Source organism: Patiria miniata, unplaced genomic scaffold (assembly GCF_015706575.1).
Source record: "Patiria miniata isolate m_02_andy unplaced genomic scaffold, ASM1570657v1 HiC_scaffold_5, whole genome shotgun sequence".
NCBI lineage: Eukaryota > Metazoa > Echinodermata > Asteroidea > Valvatida > Asterinidae > Patiria > Patiria miniata.
In genome coordinates this window covers 34,370,135-34,384,523 of record NW_024037072.1, presented here as the reverse complement: position 1 = coordinate 34,384,523, position 14,389 = coordinate 34,370,135, and positions in this window count along the sequence as shown.

The window sequence follows — 14,389 nt, the reverse complement described above, 5'->3', positions numbered from 1 at the left end:
AGTGAACTTCAGGCAAGTCGTCGAAGAAACTTCATTGAATTTGACTTAATATCTTAATTTTTCGTTGCTGCAAATTTTACAGAAATTATCCTATTCATAGAGCCTATAATTTTACTGGGATTCTCAGTGCTAAATCAATAATTATGGAACATTTGGCTGAAATGTCTCTTGTATTCCTGTAAGATGTTTTTTAATTTATTAGTTATAATTGTTAAACATTCGTATTACAAAGGTGCATTTACCCTCATTTTGAATATAATTTTTAATTTGGTCAATTCTTTTTCCCATTGAGGTTTTGTTTAATGCCATGGATCTCTTGGAACTCAAAACAGAAAATGTAAACAAGATAGCATTTTTTTCTCTAGAAAGGTAAAGAAGTGAAAATGTATGGGTCAAAGACGAAAAACAGCCTTTGGTTTGACTGGGTGAATCCGTGTATAAATGCATTTCAAATCAGCATTCAAAAAACTGTTTAAGCGAAAAGCACATATTTCATTGATTATGGATTATTAAAACGTAATTTTTTGAGCTAAAGTAAATCATAAGAAAACTATAAAAAAGACATAAAACCCGATAACACATGATCAATCAAAAGATAAAAAAAAATGAGAAAATATTTTGGTAAGCCAAATCGATGGACTAGATCGAAATTCTAGTTTTCCAGATTAATCATTAGTTTTTGTTACGATTGTCAATAAGCCATCCTACATTATAGACCATATTTCTCGCCGTGTCGCTAGGAAGACCACACGGGAACAGCTCAGCGTAAACCTCGACAGATGCAGCCGGGGATCCGTTCCATTTGCCCCGTACACCGACCGTGCTCTATGGCCCCATTTCCTCTGCAGGGAAATATGGAACAGACCTCCCACAGATCAGATTACCAAAGACGGTCCGGTTTACGGGCGGGCACGTCACAGATCCGAACGGTTCCCCATTCTACTCCTAATCGCTTTAGCTGCAGGCTAACCGCATTTCGGCTGCTCCCTTTCACCGATTTTCCCCTTCTTATTTCTTGTTCGGAAGATACTTGATACCATCTTTTTTGCAGACGCGGGTGGTGCGGCGGCGGGCCTTGTTTCCATATTGGCTGTCTTGTTTTCGGCTGTCACTATTGACTTTCAAACACTTCTGAGCATACACACAGAGATATTGAAAAGGAACCAGGCCAATTTACCTGTCATTTTGATGGATACCGGTTTTCAGTATTCAAAATTGGAACTTCATTTTCTTTAATTTTATTTCAGTATATATATCGTTTGTTGAGTACAGTCTCAATTAGTAAAGTCGTGAAATAGTTAACACGTAGGACAAAAAAACCCCGCTCATCTAAGTTTATGCATTATGATTATACTTCATGAAATACAACCATCTTTTTTTCAAAAAAAAATTCCTATTGATTTAAAATTCAAACATGATCAAATATGTGAGTGAAGGGTTCGTTATAAGTGGCTATTTTCTCGTCTTTATAGCAAGTGTAAAAATTCAAGCCACAAGGTCCGCGACAAACATTGAAAACATTAAACAGTGAAAGAAATTAATAGAAGTGAAGAATACAGTGCATGAGGTATGTGTTGACGAACATTTTTGTGTGCGATAGGCTACGCGTATACATTTTACCATCTCTAGAAAACAGAGTAATGTCACAGAGACGCATGTCATTAATGTGATGCGGCGCCTACTTATTACCAAGCGAATTGCAGAAATCGACAGAGTGGAGTATTTGCAGACGCAACATTTTCGTCGTGAAGACGGTTGCTCTGTTGCTGAAATTCAACACGTACAAGGGTTCCTAAATCAGTACAATACTAAGAAATTGAAACGCACCTTGACAAAATTAAAATGTACCTCTCTCAGTCAACCAAACTTTAACAGGAATGGTCGCTAAAACGCCTCTTCTGGTAAATGATTCAAATAATGGAAGACAATAAACAGGTTTTTTTAAATTTTTAAAGCTACTTTTTCGATGGCTCAAGTATGGACATATACTGTTCTTGAAAATGTCAGCGCATCAGTTGCCATGATTTTACAGGATGCTTTAGACTATCATTTACTAACAATCCAGTAACTTAGGTATTCCATAATAATTTGGTAGTTTTGTTTTATGATGTTTGCAAATATAGTACCGGTATGTTACCTTTAAACCCGTTTTAAAACGACAATATTATTATACATAAAAAAAAATCTTCCATGACATGTCACAACTACGGATTTTTAAAGATGAAAATAGCCTGACAGAAGATCATCATGTATTTTCGAAGCAGCTGCCAACTCATCGTTGTCGTGCGAAGAAGTGTTATTACGTTTTAAAATCACACTGTGTATTTTAACAACTGATTCATATTATGGACATGATTTTTAATGAAATAGTCATATATGGTTGCAGGCTTCCAGAAGATTTCTCCATACCTTTTTATATATTCACCTTTTTGACAAACACTATTTATTGATTTATGTACTTTATAATCGTGTATTCTATGCTTGTATTTCTCATTTTGGTATGGAAATAAATGTGAGTTTTGAATTGAATTGAATTGAATTCGTACAAACGTAGAGCTCTAATGCTCAGACATATATTTAAAGTTGAAGCACGGGGCACATAATTTGCAGCGTGCCAGCATTGTCTTCAGTGTTGATGAAGGTGCAACGGGAATCGCGCATGCACACAATGAGCACTCACGCGTCCTGACACTGCGTTTTCTGTTAACGAAAATCAGGCGAAGAATTCAATAACCATATGTTTTTGGGGCACGAATATCTTCACGACATTATCAATTTTCCCTGGAATGTCATTTCTGACAACATAACGATGGCGACGAGAGGATTTAGCGGCTGGATTCGAGAGCAACTTGCGTTGCTCTTCTCTAATGTTAATCGCGAGCGACAGTTCGTGTCACAAGGCCCCGCAACGACTCGATTATCTGTACAGACCACAGAGAGATCCTTCATTAAATCAGTGTAAATCGCATGAAATAATTGACAAATGATCTTAATCAAGGACTTTCAATGTCATTCTTATTGATGACTAATGGAGCGTGTGCTTCATAAGGCCGAGACCCAGATCGTCCAGGAATAAACGAAAACAAAAAAATGTCTACGCCTGTGTAGAAAACACGGCGCGACTTGAAAAATCATGCCCGAACCGAATTAAAATTCAGGTATAAATTGTTCGCATTATATAAGAATGACTAATTAAACTAATCTTTAAAATCCGAAACAAACATAAAAGAAAAACAAACGCAAATATTTTCAACCTGAATTCAAATAAATGACATTCAAATAAATTATGATCAAAACACTGTCCATGAAAATTAGACTGCTTAAAAAAATACTAGCTTTTGCTATGATCAAAATGAAAATTAAATAATGAATAAAAACATCCCATGCGATGTAACGGCTCCACATTTTGTACATGTTCTATTGTTAACTACAATTTCGAAGTGTCTTACCTCCTGGTTAATATTAGCACATAGGCCTAAAGACAAACGTACGGTTTTCCAAAACTGACTTTTGCTCACAGATATTAAAACGTTATAGGCAACAAAAACACAATTTGTGACGGAAACAAGGTGACAAAATTACAACATTAAATTGTTTTGCCGTGACAAATTCCGAAAAAAAGACTGCTTCATTTTACCCAGCACTAAATCCACTCACTAAATCCAGCAAGGACAAGAAAGTGTGGACATGAAATAAAGAATAAAGCATAGACAGCAATTAGCAGAAAGAATCATATTGATAAACTTGAAAATATGCGTTCGTAATTATGTTTGTAAAACAAAGTTCACGATAAAAAGTGAAAATCTACATTTAAACATAATTTTTTTCGCATCTGAATTCATCAAAACGCGTTTTCCGTTGGCACCGGCAACAGGAGAAAAAACGCTGCTTCTTCAACGTGCGACGGAGCGAGTACATAAATAAGACAGAGACAAGTGTGTGACACTTCAATATTGCAAGGAAACTTAGGAAGGAAAGAATTCCTTTTGCCTCTTGTATGTACAATCTGGGTCCGGTAAACAAATCTATGAACCCCCTTTCCTATTCAAACCAAAATCAAGCATGGTTCCTTAAGCACGGTGCGGTTTATAATACACTGTCAATAGCGCGTCAAGCCAAGAGAGCCTTACCTATTTTTCCGGGCAGCTGTTGATGATCCAGGAGGGCCCTGTCTTGAGGACAGCTCTTGTTCTCTCTTGTCCAGAAACAATGAGGCCAAGATGAGGGCGAAAAAACTTGACTAGCCAAGAGCCCTGAAATGAGTGTCGCTGCCGATCCACCCACTGGTAGTTTATATCGGACGGTGATGACGTTGAGGCAGGGGGAGTTCTTGACTTGGGACCGCGTGTTGACACAGTCAAATGGTCACAGCGCTTCGACTCTCAAGCTGACTGGAGCGCTCTCCGTTTCTCTATCTCGTCAGCTCTCTCTACCCCCCTCACTCCCTGGCTGAGCTCGCTAGCTAGCTAGCTTCCCTGAGCCCGTTAGACAATTATTATATCTGCACATCACATTTCTGTTTCGGCAGTGCAAAGCCTGCCATATGCTTCCCCTAATAATTGTCAATATTGCTGAAACACCCCCCCCCCATCATTTGACTTGGCGCAATATGCTCGCCGCGCGCGCGAAGATGACATGGTGTTGACTCGGGTTGCTTCCTGGGTAAACAGTGGGCCGCAAACTCAGTGTTAATAACAAATACTCAGTCACAGGGCCATATCCATACAACTCATAAGGGATCTTATGAATTTTATTTGGTCGCAGACTTGGAAGGGGGGGGGGGTGGTTAAAAAGCCCTGCCAAGAGCTTGGGGAACACGTTGAAGGGAGAGAGTACATCAAATTGGGTGGATGTTGTCCCCAGGTTTTAAGAGGGATGGGCGGGAGGGTCAATTTAGCCAACAGACGGTGAGCACTTCTGCCCACGGCCCGCTCAGCCTTTCATAGTATTTGCCGTGTCCCCCAATACATGTATACCATGCCCAAGCAAAACATTTTATGATTTCCTCATAAACGGCATAAATCACAATTTCGGTTTTCTAATATGCGGTAACTAAATACTTGGCGGGTTTGCTCTGGCAACTATTAGCAACAATGCATGCCTGCGTAGGTCAGAGTCGGCTGTTTACTCACGGCTCGCACCCATCTGGCGCGCCAAAAAACGCCGGGCGTTCAAGTTGCATCCACTCGCTCCTAAACCCAGGGTCTGGGCACTGTCAAAATGATGTTTGCTTTTCCGCAGTCTATCACTCCCTAGGGCCCCAATCCCTCGAGGCATCTCCCCACTGTATAGCAACGCAGTCCGGCACTAAATACTAGGGCAAAGCCAAGAACTGTGTATATGCGGCGGATTTTCTCCGGCTCAAATGCGTTTAGGCATTGTCGATAATAGACACTGACATATGGCCGTCGCAGGCAACTTATTGTGTGCAAAGTTTAAACAAGAAATCGCTCTATCAGCCGCCGCTTTGACCGAACAATGTTCCGCTCGGCCCTATGTCATGATCAGCCATTCATGATCCCCATGATTAGGTTTTATCACAGTCATTACAGCCTTTCACCTACGACAACTCCGTGGTGTCCGATGAAGGCAGCAGACGTAGAGTAGCGTGCTTGCCGGGGCCCTGCGCGGCAGACTGTCCCGCCGGGCGTGTGTGGCAGGCTGGTGCGGGGTCTTAATATCAAACATACGAGATCTGATATCTGATTGCTGATGGACCTAAAGGGCCTTTTCTTCTTGTCAGGACATTTAAAAGCTAAAAGGGGACGTACAAAAAAATGCTGATATTTGAAACCATCGCTATAGCTCGACCTTTACAGTAAGTGAGATGGATGGAAAATGATTGTTATAGCAATGCTAATAAACTGAACGTTAGTGCAACGGTGTTACATCTATTATTAAAAAGAAGGTATTTTTGTATCCCAACATTTATTAAGGCTAAAACGTCATCGAATAAGGCGTGAAAAGTGTTCTAAAACGACTTAAGAAAATACGTCGTTTTAACAGGCAAGAAACTAGTACAGACGAGACACGATTAAACGATACGAGTCTATACGACACGAGACAAGACATGGCGTGACATGACATAAAAGGAGAGTACAGGACAGGAAAGGACGGAATATGAGGGACAGGGTATAGAACAGGGCAAGACAGGACGGGACGAAACGGGACAGGGCAGGACAGGATAGGACAGGACAGGACAGGACAGGACAGGACAGGACAGGACAGGACAGGACGGAATATGAGGGACAGGGTATAGAACAGGGCAAGACAGGACGGGACGAAACGGGACAGGGCAGGACAGGATAGGACAGGACAGGACAGGACAGGACAGGACAGGACAGGACAGGACAGAACAGGACAGGACGGAATATGAGGGACGGGGCAGAATAGGAGCAGAAAACAAAACTTTATGTTATATAGAGACTAAACAGGAAATTCTTGTTCGTTTGAGAAATCAAAAACTTTGCCAACATCCAACGATCGATAATAATAGCGTTATTCATTTTACATGAAAGTCAATTTAGTGAAGTGCGTAAAATCAAAAACAAAATTTTCGCTTTACGTTTTCTGATAGGATCCGATTTTTTGAAGAGAATTTAGAGAACACCCTCTCGATGTGGCTTGATTCCTGTGCTAGTATTTGCTGACTTTTAGATCTACGTTATTTGTTATTTCGCCTTTTCACCTTGTGGCTATCCTGCTAGCCACGAGTGTGTGATTGTAAAGAGAGTCACATAGAGAGAGGGGCGAGGTTCAACGAACGGCAGCAGTCCAGAGTGTTCCAACGATGACTTCATCCAGTCAATGATGAGACATATTCTTGCCTATTAAAATTCAAGCTAGGGTAAATGCGAGACACTCTAGGTGCAGAAAGCGGGCCACTTACCAGCCCCACGTCCATTTACGCGCATCGATTTTCCGTCATTCCCCCTCCTCTCTCCCTCGTCCTCGTAAAAATGCTCGAAATGAACAAATATCGCTTGTCAAGACGTGCATGAAATCGGTTCGCTGCTATGAATCCGCTCCCTCCCTCCTTATGCGTGCGGGCAAGTCTCTGTCCGTCGTATACGGGCCCGGCTGACTACTCAGCTTGGATGGGCAAAACTCGCTGCATATTTAACGCTAGGCTGACAGTAATATTGCCTTGTGCGGTCTAGTGTGGCTTGCATTTTACCCCTTTATACAGCCGGGGCTATATTTTCTCTCATTCTGTATCACTTCGATGAGCTGGTTGTGCCTCAGGCAATACGCGTTAACGCAGTGTCGCTCACAATCTTTTTACCATTTTATAGACCCCGTGTAAAAAAACAGAAATAGACTAAAGGGGAAGACGGAGAGAGAGAGAAAGACGGGGGGAAAGAGCTCTGGGGCTGAACGACTCTTCCATTAGAAACATGCGCAATTCATTCCCGCTCGGAAACCGGTAATATCACCGCACCGCTTAGCCTGACGCTTAGACGTTCGCTAGAGATCGCTCATTAACGGCTGTATACACGCTTTCCTGCCTAAATGACCGTTCGCAGGAAACCGGGCGGCGATCTGGTGTTCCCCCCGTTTTGCTCATTTGTGAGGATCCCGAAGTTAAAGCGCCTAATGGTTTTCCCCCAAGGTTGGCGCGCTGCGAAACAAACCAGAAAGCAAATTTCCTCCGACTGATTTTTGTTTCTTGTATCATGCGATGCGTGCACTATGCAGACCTTCAATTTATACATCACCCGTTGCATGGATGTATACACACCGATATGCTGGGATGCCGCATGCCGGCCGGAAATGTATGCCCCGTTGTACTTGCATTAACCTATTAGGGGCATTGGACCTTAAAAATCTAAACATTCGGGGAAAAAGGGGGTTTGTGTGTTTAGTCAACAGAGAGACATTGTCACAACGAATGGATGAAAATGGAAATTGGACAACTTGTATAGCTTATCTGCATTTGGAGTCTTTTCTACTTTATAACTAAGCCAGGAAAAGAATTGATGTTTTCAGATAATCAATTCGTCCTTGGCAGCATAATTTCAACGTAAGAGGCCGTCTATAGCAATTATTTTTTTAATAAGTCAGGGGACCTGCTTTTCCAACATCGGCATCACTAGGCCTACATTTTTTTTAATTATTGAAACTTGTTTTATTAATTTTTTTAGAAGTTCCAGGAACACGTTCGATATGTTTTATTTATTTATTTATTTAATTGGGAAGGGGGGTCCCTATCCCCAACCTGCGGAACTGTATGCGCTTCGGAGTTTTTCTGATAAAATCAGTCAGTATAGGTTTTAGTGAATGGTGATCAACAATAATGTGTAAAGTGGCCAGAATTAAGGACGATTGTACTAGTACTGGAGTATTGACATTTTAACATTAATATTCTCCTTTTTGGGCCCCCTTTTTAAATTTTTTTTTATTCTTCACTATGATAAGCAAAGCAAAAGTAGCATAAAAACGGAAAGAAAAACATTACACAATAAAAAAAAACCGGCCGGAATCAGCGATTCGGCAAACGAGGTTCGTCAAATTATTAAAAGCTCCCAAAATAAACTCATTTGTGCGGCAATTTCCTGCCAGTGACAACCGTGCAGTAAAAGCAAACACTGGGCGATATTCGCCGGGTACCCCCAAAGGCTCCATATGGCCAGTCATTTATCTTTTTTCCCCCCACTCACTTATTCCCTCTCGGTCCATATTCGTGGTCCGAGGATGGTTATTGGAACTACGGGGGAGCGAGCGGGAACTACTGATAACCCGTGGCCGGTCTCTGCCGGCCGTCGCACCACATCAACCTGTACTGCTTTATTCCCAATCACGGACCTTGGTCCCACGTCCATTATGAGAAACTTTCCTGCAGTCTCCGCTAGAATTACGATACTTTGACACACTTGTAACAAACTTGAGAGCAACCTGTAAAACTTTACTTTTTATTTCAGCTGAAGAGGTGTTTGACCTATTCGGTGGATTTCCAACCCTCAACTGAAGATTTTGTGTGTGTATTTTTGAGTATTTTTTAATGATCTCGGACAAAGGTTTCTCTTGTGGTGTTTTGCTTACTGTTTGAAGTTTTCTTGAAGAGAGACCGTCTCCGTTGGCACACACAAGAGTGCCTGGTACCAGTGTCATTGTTCTTCTCAAGACGAGCCGTTTTTAAAACCTCTCAAAGACCAAGATCAACGTCTTAAATGACAGTGACTTGACAAAATATGAAGCAATAATGGATTGAGCGTGTTATTGGCAGGAGTAATAAGATTATACCCAAAGTTACCACACCCGGTATTTCTCTGTCCAACTTCGCAATGATTCCAAACGATTATATAAACACACGGCCAAAACATGGTATTATTTTATTAATCTGCTTATTGCATGTCATTGTTCTTCATTCCACTTCCCCAACTGAAAAAAAATAGGCATAGGCATAGTGCACATGCACACCAACTAATAATACATGGATTACTGAACATTAACGTGACGTAACGTTATACGGAGCATTTTCATGCTACACAATGCGACCTTATCAAAGTCAATGCAATAGTTCGGATATAAAAAAAATGCTATTAGACGTTTCCCCGAAGTTTTAAAGGTTGATAAAGCGCCACAACGGCATGAAAAGCACATTCGCAGACAGCGAAGCTTTAACCGCGCATTTATAAACAAGGTCCTCGAAGCATCAATGTACACGGCGCGTAGCTGCCATCTTCACTTTGCTATCTGATCGAGTCTTTTAGCCTACATATTAGGCCTGGCCTCCTTGATAACACAGATACATTATCAATTAATTTAGGGGGGAGCTTCGTATTTGACAAATTAGTGAGCTCATCGAGTGTCCAGCATAGCAGCCCGGGCCGGCCGGGCTCGCGCGCGTGGCACAATAGATAAATGGAATTATCAAATACATTTAACTTGATTAAATGCATTGGCCGTGTGTTATGGGGGTAGTAAATTATGTTTTAAATTAATTATCGGTAAGTATCAATCCCTCTAGTTAGGGAGTGGGATTGCGAATCCACGGGGAGATAGAACGAGCCAACGAGTTAAGTAGTTTTACAAGGGCTTCAGTGCCAGATCATTTGGATATGCCAATAGGTATACCTTTATAGTTGGAATTATAAGACAATGTCTTGTGGAGGTAGTTGTTGGTTTATTTTTTATCAACCCCCACGGAAATCTCTGCACATCACTCAGGGCGCCATCCCTCAAATACTGAGTTGATGAGTAATCTGATTCGCTTGGTAGGATTGTCTTACTACTGCGGGGGGAGGGCATGGGCGATAACATCACTATGTTGGGGAAATCACAAATATACGTTTGGCTAAATGTGACAATCGCGTGATACATGAAGCATGGACTGTCTTGCGCCAAATCACCCTAGCATGATTTACTAGGAACCATACCCATCCTGGCAAATTCCAACACCATATGGGAAACTGCACACACATATTTCTGACTTAGATTCTGGAGGTGTGCCAACCCAATGTAAAAGATGTCAGTTTGGGGGTACTGTACCCGTCCCGACAGATTCCAACAAAACATGCTGTTGGGGTTTGATGGGTTGAGTTCTTAGACCAAATTGTAGAGCTTTTCATGGTGGTAAAATCGTGTGCATATAACTATGTACTTTTTGGTTGCTTTTAAATATCTTGTAAATGAACCACACAGTCGACTGACGACTGACGCAAAAACTTTAACTAAAGTAAGCTGCGGCGTCGTTTAATAGAAACTGACATTATTTCAATGACTTGTGGACAAAATTTATAGCATAAGTGCAAAATATTTCAAGTTTGAAAAACAAAACTTTTCACCGCGTGAAGGTTTTTCTTAACTGATTAGTGTACTAATACGCGGCGTGTACAATGATGCTTCGAGGACCTTGTTTGTAAATGCGCGGTTAAAGCTTCACTGTCTGCGAATGTGCTTTCAAGGCCTTTGTGGCGCTGTATCAACAGTACAGTTTTATACGCGCTGCTCGGTAAGTTATGGCTCACATTGGTCATGAATTTGAGCACATATTTGTATCTTCTAAATGCTGCACTTTTCTTTTATTATCGGCCTCGCAAAGGTATCATTTTTAGAAGGGGGAGCGGATTTCCTTGAGGGCCTAAATTACGGATTTTTTTGTGCCGATGTCAGTTTGGTCTGTTGTTTGGTGGTTGTTCAAACCTCATTTCACACCGTCTAGCTATCGATTCGGGCCGATCATTTGATACATCGAGCATTGTCTACTCGGTACTGACTTGGGTTTTGACTTTCACCGTACGAGCGGAGAATAAAAAAATAAAATAAAAAGACGGTTAAGGGGAGCAGCGGGCGATGAAACGAACAAAACAGGCATAATTGCGTCTGGATGTTGTTACATCGATTGACCGCGCTTCTGCAATTCCCTCTTTTTTGTAACCAACGTTTTGCTGGGCTTCAAACTCTTTGATATGCGCGGGGGCTCTGCGGCGCTGGAGCCCCCTTGTCACGCTGCTACAGTTGCCAAAGAAACTGAAGAGTCAACTCGAGATATGGAGTGAGGGGGGTTTATAGAGACGGAGAGAGCGCGCTGTGACAATGCATGCCCAACTGAGCGCTGAGGGCCGGCCGTTGATGTCCCAACAAATACTGAGTTGTAATTCGAGGACGCACCGCACTCGCTACTCTAAATTGCCGTTCCTTTTATGTCAATTTGGAGAGAAAAATGCCGGCGACCGCGGGCAAGGCATTGGGCGGCAGCACGCGTGAATTTCCACTGAGTGGGAGGAACAAAACGGGGCTTTCGGTCGTCAACTGAAAACCTCGTTTGCACTTTCTTTTACATGACCAAAATTAAGCAGCACCCAGTCTGATATTTTTTTTAAGCGCCCATAGGCTAGTCTTTTACTTTGAAAGTTAACTATTTGTAAGTACACTAAGAGCTAGAAAAGTGGTTGTCATTAGACGATGTTCTGTGTAATAAAAACATTAATTCACAAATTATTTGATGACATCAAGGACGTTTGGTAAGAATTATGGCTTTCTAAATGGCCGGTCATTTTTTGTTTAATATATAGCAAGCAGCTTCAATAACACCTGCGGGTTCAGTACTCTAGGTTTAGCCTGATGCTATCATCGCGTCATGCCATTACAGGCCATTCAAAAGTAGTACACAATGTATAGACTAATCAACTCCATCTCACTTCCAGTTTAACAAAAATGTCTTTCAAAATGCAGATGAGCTCCTTCGGAAAAAAATCCCCGCACAGCACATATCCAAAAGCGTCTAGCGATATAAATCTTGATAATTTATGGTGGTTGGGTTGCTATTCAACTCAAGTGGGCGCCACGCACGTTCTTTCAGGGGTGAACCACTGTTGTGATTGTCGGTCAAGAAGGCCCAAGACAGACCGTATCACGCGCCCCTCCTCCATACCCAAGTATCCTCCATCGGGCCTATATAAGATGGTAACCCTTCAGGTCCTAAGCACCCCCTTTACCCGGCTCGAGTCCCGCTATCCCCATCATCACCCCGCTATTCCGGTGTTTATGGGGTGTCGCTACTTGGAGCATACTCAAGGACCAATACTCGTTATTTGCCCATGGAGTTAGTCAATGGGAGAGGGGTTGCTAGTTTAACATGAGAGCCTCTTGGAGTTGGAGTACAGTGTGAATGTTAGTGGAGCAGCCGCATCTTCAGTGGGTAATGCTTTGGAAATAAAGGAGACGTGGACATATGACTAAGCAGATGCTTAGGGGAAAAAAAGTTTGGACATTTTGATATCGTATTTTCTCTAATAAGGTCTGAAAAGCTAACTATGTGATCAGGAGTCTCGTCAGGCTTAATAATAAAAAACGAGAGTGTACTGACGTCACAAACTGTGTTCATTTTCATGACGCGCATCTTAGGTTGTAACATCATAATTAGTAAATGTTGGTACAGGATGAAGTTAGGAACTGACAATGATCTTTGATATTTTAATAACCTATATGAAATCTTAATGTTGGATGAGTGAACAAAGTCTTGAATAATTCACCTCAATTCCATTAAAACACAAAATCTACCAAAAACAGCAGGAATGGTAATTTAAAAAAAAATCTATCGGTTATTTCGTTGCATTATTACTAAAAAAAAGAAAACAAAAAGTTCCTTCGGGTTTTTTTTTTTTTCAAGCTCTCTTTCATTAAAAAAACACACCATTGGAAGCATTTATTTTGTAACCGTATTTATAAAAGTGAATGCAGTGGAAACAATCCCGGACAAGCAAAATGAGAGACAACCATGTAGGTAGGAAAACAACTATAAGTCAAACTGGCTGATTATAGAATTGGCAAAAATCGGCGAACGCGAAGGCATTGGGGTGAAAGTCCTATTGATATACAGACAACGCTTGGCTTGTGTTTAATTCGCGTTACGTTCACTCGCATGCACTGCCAGTGATTTGCATTTATTGCCGTGCTAATAGCTTGTTGGGTAAACATGGGTCCCTTCTTATGGCGCTTACTAAACTGACGGTAGTGATTCTCCCAGCGAGTGTGTTGATATTACCAAATATGATCACTTTTCCTCCTATAAAACGCAGTGCTAAGTGTTTTTGTTCTGTCCCCGTACACTGATGAAGCATGAAATGTTTGAAGCGATAAGCGTACGCTCCAAGCGGCAGCACCTCCCTCTTTTTACCCCCACGGGGACCCCATGGTGTACCGTACACCGCCCGCTCACGTAAGGGTCGACGGCGTGGCACATATGGTCGACGTGCTAAGAAAAACACCGAGAGTGACTGGGCACTGGGGCAAGAGAAAAGGGTGGGAGCTCCCTAGTCGCACTACTACATCCGAACCAGTCTGTCTATTTGGTAGCCTATATTGTGCCTGTTAAATCGGCTGTGGGTTGTATTTGCGCATACAAAACCCACAATGTGGGGGTTTTGGACGGCCGAATTGCCGCCGTTTAGCCCGAGGGGTTGGGCTTAGGAAAATCCCAATGAGAAGGGGAAAACAGGAGGAAGAAAGAAAATTACAGCATGCCGGTTGACTCAATAAGTACAATGCAGACAATGTTGTTGCCCTTGACCATGTAACAAGCTGGATTTATTATGGAGGCTAAAGTGGTGTATTCTCTGATGGAGACGACACACGTGCGCCGGCCGCGTCGCTTAACACATCGAAGCTGACTGAATGCGCCTTAAATGCACTGACTTTTTAGGGGTAATCGCACCACTCGTGAGAGCATTATGTCCCCTCTGCTTTTAACAAGTCCAACAAGGGAGAAAGGGGGAGAGTAAAAAAACCAGAGAGGGAGATAAGAGAGTTAATGAAGTGTATTGCTATATGCCCAACGGGACCACTATACCAACGGTATAGGCATTGCTCGTCTCTGGTATACAGTAATCATGACAGCTGGGCCCCTGTAGTCATTTTGTTGATATAACAGTCGGATATAACTCAG